The 21272-nt window shown below is 38.3% G+C and overlaps 1 protein-coding gene across 1 annotated transcript in view; it reads right to left on the bottom strand.

The window, feature by feature from the left end:
• tspan9a (tetraspanin 9a) overlaps nucleotides 1-17989 on the bottom strand; it is a 138403-nt gene extending 120414 nt beyond the window's left edge. Inside the window, exon 1 of the mRNA XM_056261346.1 lies at nucleotides 17921-17989. The gene's annotated coding sequence lies outside the window, so the exon portion shown is untranslated. The remainder of the gene's footprint in view (nucleotides 1-17920) is intronic.
• Nucleotides 17990-21272: the final 3283 nt, after the last annotated feature.

The following is a 21272-nucleotide window of genomic DNA, read 5'->3' as shown; positions in this document are numbered from 1 at the left end:
AAGTCTCCTCAGAATTACCATAATTACGAAGTGACAACTCCAACAAATATGGCATTTCTATGGCATTGTATAGTAAAGGATAGATGAAGAAATGTAGTGGATTCGCCATTGCATGTAAAGATTAGAACAAGAACCAAAACCAAAAAGATGGAGAAAGATATGCTGCTTTGTTTACTGTTTACGGTTGGGGTGGGGGGCGTTGGACGGACTTTTGACTTGAGCTTGGCGACTTCTAAGGGTCTCCGACCGACCGTTTAACTAAACCAGGTTTGTGACAAGTTAGACTTTATTTTTTTTCCAGACATTTAGCATTATTAAACAGCATATTGAGAACATTTCATAATAAACAATGTTATAATTCGGAAAATTATTTAGAGATGGCAAGGGATGACAGACAACTTTGAAATTGTTTTGTGCTCATGATGAGAGTTTTGATTATGTACGTTGTTTGTTTTTAGAAGTGTATTACTTTGGGCAAAAAAATAAAAAATGGTCCATACTTTTCTTATGGTAAACCCTGCAGTGCACAGTATGTTTTCTCAGTCCCAAGGCCTTCTATGTGCCATACACTTGCATGTCTAAATGTAAAATAAAATAATAAAAAAGCCTAATAAACCATCTGATCTTAAATTTTTATATTCATATCCAGTTTTGAGAAATATTTACTTTTTTATAAATATTGGTAACAATTCTTAGACATCACTGCTTTGGCTCTCTGGGCCCAAGATTCTCATCTTATTTTGAGTGTAGGATTTTTTTCTTTTATAAAGAACTACAGCTGCCCCGATGGAAATGTATAACTGTTCCAAACAAGTATTGTCTGGACATCCCCTGGGGAGGAAATATAGAGACCGGACCTCTTGGAACTTTAATTGAAAACCCCTGCCATAGACCATAGTCAAAAAAGTCCAAAAGTAATAGACTGATTATCATACTCTTTAAACAAGACTTGTAAAAATCAAACTGATAAAACAAACCTGTGCACCCTTGACTCATGAATTAATCACGCAGCAGTCAGCCAATTACTCTGTAGCTTCCAATTTCAGACACTTTTCTGTGTGCATTACATTTTAACACGTCCAAGACCAGGGCCAGCACAAGTTCAACTACTGCTTTAGGCAAAACACTGTCGTGCCACCCCCACTTCACACTCACAATTAAACATGGTCTTTAAGATGCTCCTACACCCGAAATCCCCTCGCTTGCGTGTGACCAGCTCTTTGCATCTGTAGCTTTTGAATAATATGCACGCAATAAGTGTCAGGCTTTAAAACTCAGGCATATTTTTTTGCATATGTTTTGCATGTAGAATGATTGATCCCATTTTAAAAGTGGGGTAGGGGTGGGCAGGAGTGGCACTACTATGTAGAATGTAGGGCTGTAATCTGCAGTCGACTAGTCGATTTATTGGTCGATACGTTCTGGCTCGACCAAAATTATGATTGGTCGATTTTTTGCCTTGTTAATTTCATCAGGTGGAAAGCACTAATTGATAATGGGGGTGTTTTAAGAGCACCCCCTGTTTCACAGGTAACAGTCTGTCTTCAGAACACCCCCCTTGTTTTCACTTTTTTTGCATTAGCCCAACCCAATGCCTATAAACCTAATGCGCAATTGCGCTGTGCCCACTGTTTGTGTTTGTTTTGAGCCTATGCTTTATTTTTCAGTTATGCACTTTATTTTGTTCCGGCTCTCATCTTGATCTGGTTTGTTTAATAATTTTTTTATTATTTTTTATTATAGTAGACGTGCCTTATGTGTTTAAGAGTAAAAGAGTAAAAGTGTCTCAGCCGCGAAGCTGAGCTCCTATGTTCATCCTCGGCTGAAATGATAGTGTCTGTCAGTTATTATAACATTTGACAAAGACAATTGTCTAAATTATGTCGCATATTCCTCAACAGTTCTTGTGCTGATATCACTAGTTGACATAGTACTATTTTCGGAAATCATATACTATTGCGCAGTGGCACGTGATGCAACGCTGTCAGAGCCGACAGACTCTAGTGTGTCATTTCAGTGCAAAATAATTAGGTCTAAAACGATTTAATATACTTCAAATAGCCTACTAGTTTTTATGTTTATTTATAATTCATTTAGGCGCACAAGGCTACCAAGTACTGAGCAGCTAATTAATCTAACGTTTTTTCCCAGTTTTTTCTGGGTTCAGTCGACCAAGATTTTCTTTGGTTGATTGCAGCCATAGTAGAATGAAGGAGAGTTCATTAACTGATTAACTGATGGGGTAACTAATGCAATAATTCCAAACGAATGTCAAAAAAATTTAATCTCTCTCTTTCTTGCCACCCTAGGCGGCTAGTTCGCCTATAGGCACGCTTTGGCCCTGTAATGACATCCTGCAGACATGGCTCCCTGAGGCTGAGACTAAACTTGAGCAGAACGCTTGAGCCCAGGTCGCTCCAGGAGAACTGTCTGTGGGCCTGGTGGGTAATGAACATGCTTTTCCCTTGAGCTCTGTTTGAATCTCTCTTCATTTCTAATCAATCTTCCTGGTGTTTCCCGTCTACAACCACAATATATTCCTGTTCTAAAACATGAGTTGTCTATGAGTTGTCTACATACAAAAAAATGCACAAAAACTTTACCCTTAGGGTTAGAACATCTTACTCATCTATCTAAAGGCACCCACACTCTCTTGTAGTCTCTCACATTTAAAAAAATCTGATAAGATTTTAAAAAATATTTTACTGTGGACCAGCCTTAAGGTACAAAGATATTCCTTCTGACTCAGTGACAAATTAATACTTTTACTCAGCAAAGACAAATTAAATTGATCAAGAATGTCAGTAAATACTTTTACATTTGTTTTGTTTTTTTACATTAGGGGGGATGTTTTCAACATTAAAAATAAATGTTTCTTGAGCACCCAATTAGCATATTATAATGATTTCTGAAGGATCATGTGACATTGAAGACTGGAGTAATGATGCTGAAAATTCAGTGTTGCCATCAGGACAAATGCTAATACCAAATATATTGAAATCAATAAATTATCCTGAGTTGCTCTGAACATACTCACTAAAGGTATCATGACAGTTCAAATGCTTACTCACTTGAGGTTTCATGACAGTTTTAATACTGCCTTATAAGACAGATGCATATTGTATACGCGTAGTTTTGGAGCACAGCTAATCTGTCAAAAAAATTGGCCTAGTCCATCTTTTGCATTGTCTCATTGATTTATTTCAAACATAAAGCTGATGTGTTCAAGGAAAAAAATGAAGACAGAAAAAGCCCTTACAGCTATTGTGTTGTCGAGGGGGAAACATCATGTGTATATTGTGTATCTATGAGCAGAATGTCTATTTACCAGCATGCAGTACTCCAGTTCATCGACCACACCGCCTCACTTTTCTCTGGGGTGGCCATCAGCCTTATATTTATAGGTATGTTTAAACGCACAGCAGCTAAACTGTGCACTGCGTTCCCAACCAACCTCAAGGTTACAAGAGGTAGCAGCACTTTAATGCTGCCATGTACTCTTGCTTCAGTCTCTCTGCACTGGCCCCGAGGGTAAGAGCTGCAAAGCCAGTTGCATCTTCAGCCACCATTAGTATTCCAATCATAACTTCGAAGTATCTGAAGCCTTTCCCAATACTGTCCACAGAACCCTTTACAACTTAACATGACTACCAGATCAGATGCTACAAGGGTCAATCTCACAAAAAGATGTTCAGGTCACATTTCTCCCTACGGTCTTAAAGGGGGGGAGAAACACACACACACACACAAAATGTTACATACAGAAAACAAAGCATATTTTGAGGAAAAATTAAGATGTATGCATGAACAAATAAAGTATTTTTGTAACCTTTTCATTTTAATATTGAAAGGTGATTTTCAGCTGTTTTTGTGGGTGTGTTTTTTTTTTAAAACAGGGAAATAATTATGACCATGATATATAAACTTTATAATTTAATTCACCATTTAATATATATACACATACACAGACTCGTTGTTGGTTAATATTAGGTAATGCATTAACTCATTTTAACTAAAGGTACCCAAATGTAAAATGTTATTGTAAAATCTAAAATGGCTTTTTTCTCTTCTTTTAACTTGGGGTAAAATAAGACTGGATCCTGTTTTATTACTCATTTATTTATTTATTTATTTTCTTTCTTTCAAAAGTGGGAGAACTGCAACAGCTCAAAATTTATTATATTGTTTTCCTTTTATCAAAATATTTTTTGTAATGTAATTTGTTTCTACTCTTATTCATGTGAAAACCTGTTTTTTTTTCTCAGTACCAAAGAACTAATAAATGCAATAGGTAGAGGTTTAAATTGAGAAGAATTAAAATAAACACAAGAGTTATAGGTGCAAATGATCATCAAACTGCTCAAAATCATTTATGCTGAACTAAAACACCTGTCCCTCAGATAGTGAGCAGACGGTGGGCACAGCACTAGATCTCTCCTTGATGAGAATGATTGCGTAGACACGCATTCATGACTGCAAACGGAGCACAACACTGAATTTAATTTGTGTTTTAACCCGTGCAACACTGACAAAAAATTCTGGAAAGTTCATGACATCATAGACTGATCCAATTGTTCACCGAACATGCTACGAGCTAAAAGAAATCTGGGACTTATGGTTGTATTCACCCCATTACCAATACAGAGACAATTTGCAATGCAATATCACAGGTATGATGGTGAGTGGGAGGGGGTATCATTTTACAGAGCGTGGAAGTCATCAATCACCCGATTGGTATGTTCTCACGCTGCTTGAAATGCTACATGGATTCCAGGTCTGTACTTGTGCCTGCCCTGAATGACAATCACACACACACACAAAAATGGAATATTATGGATGTCTCTGGTGACTTTCAACAAAATTTGTATTTATTTATTTTTTCGGAAGTTGCACTTAAAATCCACTTGGCTCAAAGTTTGCAGATGCATGCTTGTTCTCATCCCTATAGTCTAAGGTCATCTTTGGACAGAAAATGTTACAGTGTGTGTCTGTCTATTCCCTTATTCAAGTCCGTCTTGGCAGGAGCTATTTAATACATTTTCTGATGGATGGTGCATCAGTTTGAATCTATCAGGACATTTAGACGGTGATGACTCTGGACATGGCCAATGGCTCTATATGTTGCCAACAAGATCGAATCAAGGAGAACACTGAGAGATGGGAGGATAGAGAGAGAGAAAGAGAAATAACCCCAGTACAGCAGTAAGTCAATTCTGACAATCTAGTGCTTCCATTCTTCCATCTCCATCAGCACAGGGTGAGCGAGCTTAATCCTACATCGGCTCCATTGTACCACCAACCATCCACGTCATAATTATTCTGCTGGGTCCCGACCATGTTCCAAAGCTAATTAAATCTATTAAGAACAAATTAAGCTTGGCAAGGAGGAGGTGGAAGGGAATTGAAAACCTATAATATGAGGTATAAAAGACTCATAGCTGACCACTCAACATAGTTGATATACTGCTTTTCATAAGTGGACTTGGGAGCTTTGATCAATTGACATTACTGACGTCATTTCTGAGCAGACATGATCTGAGATTTTCCATCTTGTGCACCTTAATGAAAGGGTTTAATTGCCAGGCCTCTCAATCAATTCACTTAAATGCAGGGGTGGTAAAAGTACTCAAAAGTAATACTCGAGTAAAAGTATATATACCTAAATAAAAAATTACTCCAGTAAAAGGAGAAAGTCCTCCATTCAAACATCACTTGAGTAAAAGTACAAAAGTATCCGATTTAAAACGTACTTAAGTACCGAAAGTAAAAAGTAAATATTCAAATTAACTGTAAATATCAATAATTAAGCAGATCAATTGTTTTGGGAGTGATATGCAATGTTTTATTTGAACAAGATTAGATACTGCAATTAAGAATTTGTTAGCTAGCTGTTTACAAGGCACGTTTCAATATGAAATCACTTGGATAACAATAGTAACATTAAAGCAACACTAAAGAACTTTTCCTCTGCGGTCCCCCTACAGGTTAGAAGCGGCATTGTCCGTTACCGCTGTCGTAAATAATTTAGCCTACCGCAGCCTACTGTCGCACGCACGCTCGCTGTTTATCCACTGTTTATCCAGCACCGGCTTTAGAGTAAATGATGTCCAATTGTAACACTTGCCGTAAAGCAAGTCAGATTTGTAGTGTTCTTATGTCTCATTCGAACTGCAGAAACGCGACCCGATCTGGCAAACTTATATAGTGTGGTTCTAGCAGATATAGGACCACAAAGCAAATGCAGAAGTGCCTTTCAGCCTGTTATGACTTGATGAACCGCTGAAACGATTTTGAAAACATTATTTTAAGGTAAAACATTATTTTAAGGACTTTAACGTCAATTAACCTCAATATGTTTTATCAGATTTGAGGGTAAAGTTTTGAATGCTGAAATTTCATTCACCCGTGGCAGGCAAAGAAGACATTTCAGCCGATATTAATCTCCATTCACTTCAGTGAATTCGAACATATCATTGATATATGGCCATGGGTGATCCCTGTCGGAAATCTTGGGATCATTGCTGGCAGCGAGAGCTGCAGCTTCACCGGTTTCTGCGGTCAATGGCGAACTGACTGACTGCTATGTGAGCGTATGCTGGCAAAGAGCTTGTGCGTTCTTTTTTCAAAAGAAAAACAAGTTTTTCATTGGTTTGGAAAGCCAGTGTAATAAATACTTGGAGCGGGCATGGGGAAATGTATCAGAGTAAAAAGTAAACTTTGTCTTTAAAATTGTAGTGGAGTAAAAGTGAAAGTAGATGCAAATAAAACATACTCAAGTAAAGTACAGATCCCCGAAAAAAATACTTAAGTAAAGTAACAAAGTATTTTTACTTCATTACTTACCACCACTGCTTAAATGATTAAAGAAAGACAATGTCACATTCGATAGCAGGTTAAAACAAATTGGCCCGGTTTCACAGACAGGGCTTAGACTAAGCCAGGATTAGGCCTTAGTTCAATTAGGAGATAGTTTTTGTAAACGTGCCTAAAAAAAAACAAAACAAAAAAAAACATTACTGGTGCATCTTGAGACAAAATAATGGCACTCACATATTTTAAGATATGTCCGTGCAATTTGATTTCAGTTAAAACAGCTCAAACATGCATTTTGGTCCAGAACTAGCTTTAGCCTTGTCTGTGAAACCGGGGGATAAACTATTAACTAAGTATTTATAGAAGCAAACTGAGGCTGATTCCAATTTCTTTCCCTTTGTGTGTGAGATACAGTGGTCGGAGTTCAAAGTCTGAAATTCGGGAATTTAAATAAAACCACAATTAATCATGGGCATTAACAAAGCAAATTATGGTGGGAAATTGTGACATGGTGATGTGAACACTGTACAAAAGGTCATATGTTCTTTCAAAAAAAGATAACACGATCAAATAAATTAATAATTATATTCAGTAAGGATGCGTTTAATTGATCAAAAGTGTCAGGGAAGACTTACATTACTGGAAAAGATTTCCATTTGATATAAATGTTGTTCTTTTAAAAAACTTTTTTCATAATTGATAAGAAATGTTTCCTGAGAAGGATCATGTGACACTGAAGATTGAAGTAATGGCTGCTGAAAATCATAGAAAATCCCCTACATTTGAAAAGTTATTTTAAAATGTAATAATATTTACACCATATTACTGTAATACTGTGTTTTTGATCAAATAAATGCAGCCTTGGTGAACACAAGAGACTTCTTTCAAATACATCTCGAACACAACTTTAGTGTGCATATTTCCACAACTGCAAGGCAGCACATTGGAATTGTCTGGCTGTTTTGTCCATTCCACAAATTTCAAGATTTCACTCAGTAATTCCACATACCGTCTGAAATCAAAGCTGACAGAAGAAATCTAATAATCTAATAAGCCAATAAGTGACACATCCAGACCAATAAATGCCCAAATTAAGGCATCAACTGGTGACTCAATAAACCAAATCCAAGTCAGTTACAAATGTTTTGAAGGCCCTTCGATTGATTTTGATGAATCGTTGTGCTGCCCAATACATCAAAGCATTTCATGTGCAAATATAATAGGCAGTTCAAAAGCGCTCAGCAGAAATCAATTAGCGCACTGGAATGTTTGAGCTACTCCAATTTCCTAAACCTTTAAGGCACACATTTGACTGAGACTCATCCAATCAGATGTGTTTATGCAAACTACGCAGGATGCAGACAAATCTTCAGAAATAGAAAAAAACGATGACTTACAGCAGTTACAAACTTATAAATCATTCAGAATGTATATATATATATATATATACATATGTATACATAAATATATATATATATACAGGGACGTGCACAGGGGGGTTGCTCAGGTTGCCCGGGCAACTGCCCATATGCCCTTCTCGACTCAGGTTGCCCTTCCGAAAAAAAAAAAAAAAAAAATCGTACAATGGATGCAGAATTTCACGTAGGCCTAGATAAGAAAAAAAAATCGCAAAGCCTCATTCACTTCCATTCGGGCACCGAAACTGAAAGTCAGTAAGGGAAGGGCAAACTGTTTACTTGGCTGCAGCGCTGCACGCGACCGGTGCGTATTCTGCGTAAGGCCCCGCAAATTACTTAAGGCCCCGCCTCCATCTCGTGACATAGCGCGTCAATTAATGTGTGCAACATCCATGACAAAATGAAGCGAAACTATCCTTCTGGTCACGAAAAGAGGAAGAAGAAAAAAAAACCATGAGAGTGAATTGCGGGAACAACAATCAGGTAAACTTGTGTTCTCTCCTCTCTAAGTTTGATGTTGACCAGCAAAGTTTGATGTGTTTCGGTCTTGCTAAGCTAGCTGGGCAGGCAGTGCATCTCTTGCATCACTTTGTGCCTGACAAAAGCGAGAGTAAAATACAATTATTTATTACGTTTGTTTTTGATAAACGACAAAGTGCAACGGTGTTTGTTTACTGCGCAGCTCGGAAAACATAACCGCGTCGCCGCGTTCATATCGTGCGTTCATATGCGCGTGCACGACATGAAACTCGCATTTTTCAAGCAGAAATATGTGGAGACCAGACATACTGTACAATACATGCACGTGAATGATGGCACTCCCAATCAAAGTACACATTATAAAACAAGACACTGATTATCTATTCTCAGTGTAGTTAAAAACTCTAAACAACTGCACTAATTATGCAAGATAGAAAGCAATGTATTGACAATGTAATTTGACATTGATTGACTATTGATTTATAGGCTATATTGAATTTAAAATGTTGATTAACTGGACATACTAGTCAATATGGATGCACATCCCTCAGTAAATAATAACCATAAATCAAGAATTGCTTCAACATGCATAATAAAAATAAAAAAATCATACTGATGCCGAAAATACCCAGGCTGTAGAGAGAACCAAAGTTAATCCCAAAAGCCAAAGCTCAGGGTTATAATTTATTATTTTCTTCTTATTTATGTTTACATTAATATTCACTTGTTATCTTAACATTCTATAGAAAATACTCTATTCAATAAATATTGTTTGTTTGAACTTCATTCTGTTCTATATTCTTGTACTTATTCTTTGACTGTTTTGTTTAAAGGAGGGAGGATTGTATTGGGAGCACTGAAGTGTCAGGTGTGACTGTGGCAATGGCAAATGGTTTACATAGCTCACGGCGTCACAGGTCAGGTAGAGGCCCCTTAGCAGAATTTTGCTTAGGGCCCCAGGGGGAGGTCAGGATCGGCACTGGGTTTAGCAGTCGATTCTGTTCCCTACCGGAATTCCTGTTCCCTTTACGCAATCATACTACAAATCATGCGTAGTTGCCCGTAGTTGCCCGTAGCCTACCATCAGAACTGAATACGAGCAAGAAGCACAACTGAATGTACGGGAAGCCAAAAGGTTAAAAAAGGATTGTATTTTTTCCTGAAAGTGTGCCCTTTTTTCAGGTCAGAGCAACTGCCCCTCAAAATTCCTGTGCACGTCCCTGTATATATATATATATGACAAATTGAAAGAAGAGCTTTATCTGGACAATAGGAAAAATAATAGGATATTGCCTTTTTCTGAAATATACAACATGATGTGAAAGCAAGCACAGTGGTTTCAGATGACCCTGATAGACAGTTAGTGGCAATACGGTCCTCTGAGGGGAAAAAAGGGAGGTGGGCGTAATGCTTTGTGAGCCGCTCATTTAGCAATGTCTCTACACCTTACACAAGGTTGAAAAATGATCCCAACCTTTTCTAAACAGACAAAAAAAATCATAGGCAAAGTTTCACTTTTGTGCTTGTGGGGAGGGGAGGGGGGGGGGGGGGGGGGGGGGGATTGGGCTGGGGGGATGTATATTTAATAAATAATAATACTAATAATAACACAATAATTAAAGGATTAAAAGGGATTTAAGGGAATAAATACATAAGAATGGTATAACAATTATTAGGTCTAATTGTAGTTATGAAGTAGTCAATTATTTGAAAATAATACTTTATTTTAAAATCTGCACACATTCCCTGTTATTTGTATGTGTAATATGTCGAAAACCTCTCAATCATTTTGACATTGACGAGCGCTGTTGGAAGAGCAGCCTACAAATGTACCGGTAATCAGCTTAAAAATGTAAAGGTAGGGTAGGCAATTGCAGAGAGGATGGCAATAGCAAGTTAGCTTTAAAAGCATAAGATCCCACCCTCCCTTCAGAGCGTCTTCAAAGCCACACCAACGCATACAGCAGATTCTGCAAAGTGTCACAAGACGAGAGACGGAGTTAAATTACCTCATGTCTCAAAGCACTAGGGCTGGGTATCGTAACAAAATTTTCGATACCGATACCTTGACTTCGATACCGATTCCTGAACGATACTTTTTTCGATACCAATTTTATGAAACTCGTTTTTTACAATATTACATAATCTAAAAAAAAAACTTTTTCTTTTTTCAGTTTGTTGACTTTTTTACACTCATTTGAGTCTGTTAAAAAGCACAAATGTTAAAGGGGTCATATAATGGTACATGCACTTTTACAAGTTGATTGTACTGAAATGTGTGTTGGCAGTGCCTGTACACAACCATCATAAAATGATAAAAATCCATCCAGTGTTTTTGTTTTAATCTCCTTATATGTTTTTCCCTGCCTCAAATCAAGCCGTTCGAGCCTGTGACGTCACAAGCTCGCACGCCCCTCCCACGTTTGTTGAATGACAGCCGCGTTTCAACACAGACCCGCCCTCGCTCGTGAGCTAGCTGTCAATCATAGTCTGCGCGGACCGGCGCGGTCATTGTTGATATGCTGGAGCACTGTCTATGAGCAGAATGGTCTAAGCGATTGTGGTGTTCTGTTCTTGGGTGTAATAACGAACACAGCAGTCATTTTAATGTTCCTAAATCCTAACGTTTTATTAACCTTTAATATTTATATTAATCTTTGCAAATCGCTAGATGCACGCTTCACGATGAATGCGTCTAAGGTTTACACTCAGGGTACATTACGGCATGTTTTCTATGTACGACGTTCTCAATATAATTCATAATCCCACGTCTATAACGAACAACGCGTTATGGTTATTGTGTTACAAACGGTGTACACAGAACAGAGAGGCGGAGTGAGCAAAGCTCATTATCATTTAAAGTCATATGCACTGAAACGGCGTGCTGAAAACAGAGCTGTTTTTGACCAGGTAAAATAAGTGTTTTCTTACAATACTAATGAGAATTTTTAATTAAAGTATATTACAAAGTTTTAATTTAGACTCTAAAGAATCATATTAGCTTGTACAAAAATGGCATTATATGACCCCTTTAAAGTTTTATATTTTTCCTAATCATTTAACAACATGTAGCCTATTCTTTACTTCAATAAGCTCATTGTTTCTGCCTTTAATTAATGCATTGTTTAACAATGAAACTGAGTGAAAATTAATTGAAATGCATTACACACAGTCACCTCTGATAACAGATCACTCTAAATTGTAATTTAGACACATGCATTTTCTGTAAAGCTGCTTTGAAACGATATACTACATATGTATTATAAAAATGCTATACAAATAAATGTGAATTGAATTAAATATAGGCTACTGGGGGGCGGGATATATTACTTGCGCTCAGCACGCATAAAGCTTGCCGCAAAGCACTGGCAAAAGAAAAAATGGCAAGGAGATATTTTAATTGTTTATTAATAAACAAGTGTCTACTGAGTGTGTTGCCTGCAAAGACGAAAATATTGCATCGCGTGCTTTTGGCATCGAGTCTGGTACATAGGTAGGTACACGTCTGATCTTTTCCACATATTTTCTATCTGGATGGTAGGGACGCTTACACACACACACACACACACACTACAGCCTCACGTGCGACGAGCCACGTCTCTGGACAGCCGCGTAAACTAGTGTTTTACCGCCACAGCCAATCATGCTGCATGCATGTTTCACTAATGTTGACGAGATTAACCCCTTAGGTATCGAAATTTGGTACCGAAAAACAAGACATGTTTCGATACTCGGTAGTATGGAGGCAATTCGGTCGGTACCTAAAAAGTATCGAACTCGATACCCAGCCCTACAAAGCACATAACATTACAATAATAATGAATGTAAAAATTACAGAGCTCTTACTTGTACCACCTGACTGCTGCAGATTCATTTAGGCATTGATAGTGTTGCATAAATCCGAGTCTGAGGACTTGAACAGCTCTTGGTAGAACGTCACGGGTTGCCGTCTCGTATTTACGGTTATGACATGGCGTGAACGCAGCATAAGATCTTTGTTTTGATTCAGGAGGAACTGTGAAAGGCGGACCAAATGAAACGATTGGACGAAAATGTTTTTGGTCCTGTGACTTCCACAGAACATATAAGTACATGTTTTAATATTCAGACCACTTCAATTATTGATTGCTATCAGGATGTAAGCAGAGTTTTAACCAGTATAACAAAAGTGTTAATAAAACAAATTTCCTACCCAAGCTTTAACTTTTTAAAAGTTTTTTAAACCCTCAAACTCTGCCTATGCAAAACATACAAATCGATAGAATGCATACTTGCGACCTCAAAGCTTGAAAACTGAGGCATAAAGATCTCAAAGATGTGGGCATCTTTTTCAAGTGGCAGGACAAATGGGGCATAAATCATTTCCCCAAGCATTCAGCCTCGATTCTTTAGCATCTTGAAATCCCATTCGATTTTAATTTAATTCCTCATAGCTTTATCCATACAAAATACAGCAAAGTGTCTCCAGCTGGTTCACTTGAGGTAAAACCAAAGTGACTGATTTAAAACTGATTCTTGAGGCACAAGGGCTCTGACTCATCTGTGGAGATATGAAATGACAGTTTGCAATGATTGGACATGCAGTTCACCCAATCAGGCTTTTTGGCCCACATCAAGCCTTTACACGCTTTCCTTAATGTGCGCTTCTTCAACACCAAAACCCCTTTTCAGTGAGGTGAACATCTTTTGATTTCATTCTATATCTGTTTGATGTTTCCCCTTCATCTTTGTGTTTTCCATTTCTTCAAATAAACCAAACTGTAATGCATCCTATTTATATATCTTGAGAGGTAAACATACTTGGGTCCCTGACACTTATAGTTTGAAATGCTATTATAGCTAAATATAATCACAATATTATTATTCAAACTGAACCTTTACATAACTGTGATGCGATTACAGGCATTATTGCTGTGGTGCAGATATTGCATTTTTTCAGCTTAAAATGTCAGGACTCACAACCAACTGTTGCACTCGTCAACCTACGTAGTTTCTGTCACATCACTAACATACAAATGGCACAATGAAAGCACTGCACACATAATTTGTTTAGCTTTAAACCTCACTCAGATTATGACAAATGACAGAAAATAGCATTGCTTGTTGTGGTTAAAGAAATTGCAAATAAAAATGTAAATAAATAGCCTGAAGTGGAAAAAAAAAACAGACAGAGTTTGTGCCATGTATTCTACAAACCCTCCATGAGGTTTTCAGGACTGCTTATAAATCATCTCTGTTTTTCTCTGAAGAACCACCGTCCAGTGTACAAACACACCACATAATTAACATGCAAATCATATGCAATGTTTTCCTGCACTGTGGACTCATGCAACAGAAATAAAGCCTCTGTAATAAGTGCCACTTGCAAATATAAAAGCAGTTTTCAAGTAATTCTATATTTTCACCTCTCAGATCCTAATTAGAACATTGTTCATTGCATTACATTTTTATAAAAATGTGAATTAACACATTTACACATTAACACATACACTCACCGGCCACTTTATTAGGTACCCCATGCTAGTAACGGGTTGGACCCCCTTTTGCCTTCAGAACTGCCTCAATTCTTCGTGGCATAGATTCAACAAGGTGCTGGAAGCATTCCTCAGGGAGTTTGGTCCATATTGACATGATGGCATCACACAGTTGCCGCAGATTTGTCGGCTGCACATCCATGATGCGAATCTCCCGTTCCACCACATCCCAAAGATGCTCTATTGGGTTGAGATCTGGTGGCTGTGGAGGCCCTTTTAGTACAGTGAACTCATTGTCATGTTCAAGAAACCAATTTGAAATGATTAGAGCTTTGTGACATGGTGGAAGTAGCCATCAGAGGATGGGTACATGGTGGCCATAAAGGGATGGACATGGTCAGAAACAATGCTCAGGTAGGCCGTGGCATTTAAACGATGCCCAATTGGCACTAAGGGGCCTAAAGTGTGCCAGGAAAACATCCCCCACACCATTACACCACCACCACCAGCCTGCACAGTGGTAGCAAGGCATGATGGTTCCATGTTCTCATTCTGTTTACGCCAAATTCTGACTCTAACATCTGAATGTCTCAACAGAAATCGAGACTCATCAGACCAGGCAACATTTTTCCAGTCTTCAACTGTTCAATTTTGGTGAGCTCTTGCAAATTGTAGCCTCTTTTTCCTATTTGTAGTGGAGATGAGTGGTACCCGGTGGAGTCTTCTGCTGTTGTAGCCCATCCGCCTCAAGGTTGTGCGTGTTGTGGCTTCACAAATGCTTTGCTGCATACCTCGGTTGTAACGAGTGGTTATTTCAGTCACTGTTGCCCTTCTATCAGCTCGAACCAGTCTGGCCATTCTCCTCTGACCTCTGGCATCAACAAGGCATTTCCGCCCACAGAACTGCCGCTCACTGGATGTTTTTTCTTTTTCGGACCATTCTCTGTAAACCCTAGAGATGGTTGTGCGTGAAAATCCCAGTAGATTAGCAGTTTCTGAAATACTCAGACCAGCCCTTCTGGCACCAACAATCATGCCACGTTCAAAGTCACTCAAATCACCTTTCTTCCCCATACTGATGCTCGGTTTGAACTGCAGGAGATTGTCTTGACCATGTCTACATGCCTAAATGCACTGAGTTGCCGCCATGTGATTGGCTGCTTAGAAATTAAGTGTTAACGAGCAGTTGGACAGGTGTACCTAATAAAGTGGCCGGTGAGTGTACATTTATAAGGGTGTACACAATTGTGTTTCTGAGCAACACAATTCTTACTGAATGAATCGGCTTTTTAAACGAATCAGTTGAATCAATGACTAAAATGGATTAAGACAGTCAAATGCTTCATTCCTGAATAAATAAACCGTTTGAATGAATCGGTTGAATCTCAAAGACTCACTCATTAACAGTGACTTGCTGTCTCCTACTAGTGGTTTTAATTTCACATTTAAAGTATCTTTTCATGTTTTAATCATTTCAAATATCAATATTCAACGTTTTATGTTTAAAACGTCAAAACATTATTTATGAATTTGTAACTGCCGGTTATTCATTTGTCACCTCTGAGCACCATTTAACAGTCTGTGTAAATATCTAAATGCCACTTCAAATACAGCTTCTGTGTTTCATCTCCATTGCAAAGATTATTTTGTTGATACTTATTTAATTTGATTGGTATTAAAGGTGCAGTGTGGGATTTTTAGCGACATCTAGCGGTTCGGTTGCGAGTTTACACTAAGGGCTCAGCCCACCGCTCACCCCTCCCTTTCGAAGAAGCTACGGTGGCTAAAACGGGACAAACATCGTCGTCTGAGACAGCAGAGAATAGCCAGCGTAAACATAATATAATAATAGTAATCAGCTGATTGTCTCACGAACGTAACCAGCACATTCTCCCCACATAGCAAAGCCATAATACAGCGAGGGAGAAGAACCACATGAAACTATGCAACTATATATTTTTTTCTAACAGGGTAGTAAAAGTTTAGCTGGCTAATATGAGCTGTTACTGTGGCTGAGCTGGTTAAAGCATAAAGCCTTGTTTAAACTCGACGCGTCCGCATGAGCTCACAGGTGCGTGCGGCAAAAATGACGTGATTGTAACAGCGCGCGCGCCTCCGCATCCCCTAGACACACTTACTACACACACAATAGGCTTTTTTTCTCTGATTTTGGAAACTCGATCGACTTAAAATGCTTCCAAGATCGACGGGTTGGTGATTCCTGTAACTGTTTTACGGTCAATGACAAGAGTAGCCTACTAATCAGCTGTCTCACGAACTTAACCAGCACATTTATCCCCACATAGCAAAGCCATAACACAGCGAGGGAGAAGAACTAAGTTACATGAAACAATCCAACTACATATTTTACACCACTGACAAGGGAAAAGTCACTACTCACGGTGTCTATGGCTAGCTTCTAGCTTCCTGCTGCTTCTCTTTCAAGGTAGTGATGAAACGCGCTCTGTAGCGCTGTTTGTTCGCGTTCGGCTACTGTAGAAACATGACGTCACAATATGGCGACCTTCATAGAAGGGGATTCCCGCGCCTATGTAGATATAAATGCCTCATTCTAAGGTAATAAAAACATTACGGTTTATTAAGTAAGTTCTTTATACACCACTGAACACATAGTTATGGATGTCATATTGCATTTCTGTTAATAGATGCTCAAAAATGTTACACATTGCACCTTTAACAGCCCTATTGTGTCGTCTTATAATAATTGAATATGATTTTACATTTATGAAATTGACACAAAAGATGACACATGCATTTAATTTGGTTTAAAAAAGGGATTTATCAAGGTAAAAATGCCCATAAAAAGGTAAAAATCTATTGAAACGTATTAACAGAAAATTATGTCTGTAACTGCTGTGAACTGACCACCACACAGAATATGAAGAATATCAAAAACTTTAAGAGCCAACTGTCCAGGCCAGTCCTAAACCTACCAGGGTACCAGCACAATAAACACACGAAGCAAAATACCGTCTAATTATCGTTATCTATAAAATCCCAGAAAATATTGAGATCTCATTTTTTGTCAATATTGCACACTCCTAGTTACACTCTTATAAATTAAAGTGCTAATTTATACATATCATAAAAAAAAATTACACATCCTTTAAACTAAGGGCATGGTGTCTGAATCACCCAAAATAACACGCACTCTGTGATTCATACACAGAGAGAGAACTAGAACTGCTGGAGAGAATACCTGTGTATGACAAGCGAGTCAATCCTTCTGACAGACAGACGGCTTTTCTGTTCTTTCCCTGAGGAACAAGAGGCTTTTAATCTGTTCTGTCAGTGACCTTGCAAGACAAACACACAAAGCACATACACCAAAAACTGACAAACAGGCTCCTTGGTAAAAACAAACACACAGACACACAGCGTGTTGTGTTGACGGAGAGATGGAAAAAGAGGTGGAGGAGAGGGACATGGAAGAAAGAATGATGAAAGATCAGATCGTTCCTCCGCAGTGTAAAAAATGAAAGCCAACAAACGGCGGCAGCTTCATCCATCTCCAGATCACCTCATGTGTTAACCTGACTTCACCCGAAGCACACAGAGAGGGGAAGTTAAGACTCCAGAGAGGATGTGGGACGGGAGCCAAGGAATTGGGGAAGGAAACTGCAATGTCAGGTCTGCAGAGATCCCAGAAGGGCTAAAACTGGCATTAAATAGCTTTTTAATTAAAGAAGAAAACATAAACCGTCTTTAATTTACCTGTCAAAGGGGTCTTCAGAAATTGTACAGAGTTCTTCTTCTTATTCACACGTCTCAATTCAATCAGCTGCTCCTATAAAAAGAGCAATGAAGGGAAAATCAGCTGGAGTTCTGCAAAATAATTTTGAATTGATTTCTCATAGCATGATTAGTGTGCACAAGTAGAATCAGGGGTGACACTAGACACAAATGACTCCTAGGGCTACACTTATTAGTGTCATGTTACCATGCAAATGTAATTCGAACCAAGTTCAATTTTCAGCTAAAATTTATTTATAGCTAAAATGAATTGAAAAGATTTAGATTTTAGCAATTAATTGACCACGTTTTGTTAGAACAGAAAATAAAATTTTATTAAAACACAATAAAAGGAAAAAAAGATTGTTGTGGCTTCTTGGTATCCACAGGTTATTTCATTTGAATTATTATTATATAATCAAGTAAAATTGTAGCTCTATACCAGGAGATATATTTTATCTATTAAATATAGTTTTAGCTGGGGTGCATTTGATTCTGTGATTTGATGCTTTTTAGCTGTAGCCTGGGAAAACCCAGACAACTTCCGGCAAATTTAGATTTGCTCTGAAAGTTAGTCTGGCAAAGAGCTCATTCAAGCCCATTTCCAATCCGTCGAAATCGCGGCACCAATCAGAGACGTTGGGGCGGGCTTTACACGATGATGACAGCACTGGGATTTTGAAGCAGATTTTGTAGCCTACATTACAAAGATGGATGCCGCCGTCGAACATCACTCGTTCGAATCAGCTATCGTGTCTGTTTTAAGCGATTTGAATTTTTCCTTTTAGTTAAAAACCGAGCAAAGAACAACACTCGGAGATGTTTTTCCGCCGCTCTGCATACGTCATCTCCTTCATCGATCTGATTGGGTTTGGTTTAGGTCTATCCGCGACGTCTGTTGGTGACGCCCCTCTGGAAATGATTTGTCTATGACGCTTTGCCAGACCATAACTCAGTTACAACTGAGAATGGTCTGATTTTAACCAGGCTATTTTAGCTGGCAAAGGCGCTTAAACCATGGGCAGATAGGTATGAGGTGCCCCTAGGGACATTATTCAGAATTACCTTGCATATACATGTACTTTTCCTCTCACATACACATATAAAACCAAATTCATTCACATACTATAATGAAATGCTCACACACATACAAGTGAAATGCTTTGACAACCACAACTGAAACGCTCTCATACATACAACTGAAAATATTACGCTCACACACACAACTGAAACGCTCACACACACACAACTGAAATGCTCTCATACATACAACTGAAAATATTATGCTCACACACATAACTGAAACACTCACACACACACAACTGAAATGCTCACACACATACAAGTGAAATGCTTTTACAAACACAACTGAAACACTCTCATTCATACAACTGAAAATATTACGCTCACACACACAACTGAAATGCTCACACACACACAACTGAAATGCTCACACACATACAAGTGAAATGCTTTTACAAACACAACTGAAACGCTCACATACATACAACTGAAAATATTACGCTCACACACACAACTGAAACGCTCACACACACACAACTGAAATGCTCACACACATACAAGTGAAATGCTCTCACACACACAAGTGAAATGCTCACACACATACAAGTGAAATGCTTTTACAAACATAACTGAAACGCTCTCACTCACACAACTGAAAATCATTTCAGTATGTTGTATGCAAGCATTTCAGTATGTTGTATGCAAGCATTTCAGTTGAAACGGAAGCACATTTCAGTTGAAACGGAAGGTGGTTAGAGTCCCCGCCCACTCCAGCAGGGTTGCCAGATGCCAAGGTTTTCCATCACAAAACCTCGCCAAAAACTGCGAGAATGCACAAAAAAACGCCCAAATTTGTTTTGACTTGTTTCTCGTTTAAACACAGTGAAATCATTAACAAGCTTCAAAATTACCCATGGTCCGTGTACATTTGCGTCCATTCGTTTTTCCCTTTTTAACCCGTGATTGAAAAACGAAAAATGGTTGTTGTAGGCCCTATTTTTAAAACGCAAAGTTGAACACCAAAATTTGAATTTGAATTGTATACACCAGAGGGCTCGACATTAAGGCTTGTCCGGGACAAGTGGATTTTTTGTAGGACAAGTAGCCTAGAAGAGAAAATTAGTTGTCCGACCAGACAAGTTAAATTTCAAATAAAATAAAATGCCATGTTACTTCACGTTATGTGCCACTCGTTACGTCTATTTTACAGATTTAATTTTACCGATTTGAAACGAACACATTTTTTCGCGCTGCCTGTGAATGTCCTGAATGTGACTCAAAGACGCGCGCCAGTATAATGCGCATGCACAGACCGCGCGCCAGAAGTTCTCTTTTGCGCTTGAACGAACATCAACAACACACACAATTAAGCCAAAATGTCATTTGTCGAGTATCTTCATAACATAAGAACAGTCTTATGATGGACATAAAGAGTTGTGACTCGTGAGAGAATGAGGCGCGTGTGATATCCGCGTCTCTGTCCACAGCGGCTGCTCTTAAAGGGCCAGCTACCAATAAAGCGTTCTGTCAGTAAAGTTACTGAAAGAACAAAGGGAACAGAGAAAATTACTCACTGCTCTTGACTAAAGAACTTGTGTAGCTTCAATAAGTAGTAGTCTATATATAATTTATAATTTGTGCAGCCCAGACTGTTTGATAACTTTATTCAACTTCTGTATATGTCCTACCTGTTAGACAGTTAATTTTTATCCAGACATCAATGGCTTATTGATCATTGTAGGTGTTATCAATCATTTAGTTGTTATTGCTAATTTCAGAATTATCACTAATCTGTGTGTGCATTTGGTTTAGAACCAAACAAGTTAACTCATGAAACCATTTGTTTATTCGCAATTGCATATCACAACCGCAATATTGAACTCAATAATCCCAATATGACATTTTCCCCAAATCGTGCAGCCCTAGATAAAATTATAAATCTTTACCCGGACAAGTTACTTTTGTGCATGGACAAGAGAAACATAAATTTACTTGTCCGAAGGACAAGTGCCTCAAAAAGTTAATGTCAAGCCCTGCACCAAATGCTACGCAAAAAAATAAATGTTGAAGTATTTTCCGATTTTTGTATGTGACTTTTTGCCCCTTTATTAAACTTTTAAAATATTCACAAATTAATATGCAAAAAAATTGATTTTACTGGTTTTCTAACTAAGGCCAAACCAGGAAATTATATTTTTCCCGCAGTGCTGAATGAAAAGAGCCATAGCCTACTCTCTAACCATACAGAGAGGTGATTTAGGCTATAGGTGATCTGAAAAAATAACGAGGCTATACCTCCATCTCCGCTGTA

This window comes from Rhinichthys klamathensis, unplaced genomic scaffold, assembly GCF_029890125.1.
Source record: "Rhinichthys klamathensis goyatoka isolate OS25496 unplaced genomic scaffold, OSU_Roscu_1.1 h1tg000181l_1, whole genome shotgun sequence".
In the NCBI taxonomy this organism is placed as follows: domain Eukaryota; kingdom Metazoa; phylum Chordata; class Actinopteri; order Cypriniformes; family Leuciscidae; genus Rhinichthys; species Rhinichthys klamathensis.
Note: the sequence above shows the minus strand (reverse complement) of the source record. Positions and strands in the feature narration are given on the sequence as shown.